Raw genomic sequence first — 1,252 nt, forward strand, 5'->3', positions numbered from 1 at the left:
GTTTCTGTCTTGGTCAACTGGATAGATGACTGCTCTGCTCACTGGTTTAATTATTCAGGAGCTTAGAAGCTCTCATTTATCACTTTTTCAGGAGTTATTAGCAGGTAATGAGGAAGCAAGTAATGAGGAATAATACTACAGCAATCAAAAGGAATAAATGTCTGTTGCATGCAACAACATGCATAAATCTGAAAAATATTGTGCCAAGCAAAAGGTGCCAGACAAGAAATAGTATATATCGAATGACTCCATTCATATAAAACTCTAGAGGATAAATCTAATCCCTAGTGATAGAAATTTGATCAGTGTTGGCCTTGGGCTGTGAATGAGGAAACTGAGGGAGAATGGGGCACAGGGAAACTTTTTGGGTAATGGTATGTTCTCTATTTTAATGGAGATGGTGGTTACATTGACCAGTTCACTTTAAACTAATGCACTTTATTGTATGTAAGTTGTACTTCAATAAATTTGATTTTAAAAAATAAAAATATCAGAACTTTAAATTCATTCTCTTCCTTTGAAGTAGGAATTATCTTAGAGAAGTTTAGGGGATGAAGTACTGGAACACATCTTTGGAATCACATAGATTTCTACTTTATTTCTACTTTATTACTTAAAATAATGAGTTCAAGGTTCAAAAAATGCATGTATGCAGTTCTAAATCTGAGCTTTTCTTTACAACTTGTTCACTAAAATAAGTCATAGAATTTCATTTCTTGAATAATTGTTTTTTTAGATCATGCCAGTTGACCATCAGCTGGCAATGTAAGGGGACCAATGTAGCATCTTGCTTTGGGAGGCATGCCACCTCTGCTTACGTAAACATCTTTATATTTACCCCTCATCTTCAAATGATTTGGATTTTTGCTGTGACTTGAGTGTGACTTACCTGATGTAATATACAAAAAATTAACTCAAAATGGACCACAAACCTAAACATAAGTGCTAAAATCATAAAAATTGAAGAAAATATTTGCCACCTTGGCAAAGTTTTCTTAGGACACAAACATAAACCATAAAAGAAAAAAATTGATTAACTGAATTTGAGTGACTTGGGCATTCTCTGTCACTTTGGATTAGATCTGTTCTTTTTCTAGTTTTATATAAATGGAATCACACAGTATATACTCTTTTTGTCTGACTTCCCTCATTCAACATAACGTCTGTGAGATTTATCCATTTGTTGCAACATCAGGAGTTCTCTCCTTTTAACTGCTAATAGAGTTTCAGTGCATGACTATACCACATTTAT

This window comes from Pteropus vampyrus, unplaced genomic scaffold (genome assembly GCF_000151845.1).
Source record: "Pteropus vampyrus isolate Shadow unplaced genomic scaffold, Pvam_2.0 Scaffold130, whole genome shotgun sequence".
NCBI lineage: Eukaryota > Metazoa > Chordata > Mammalia > Chiroptera > Pteropodidae > Pteropus > Pteropus vampyrus.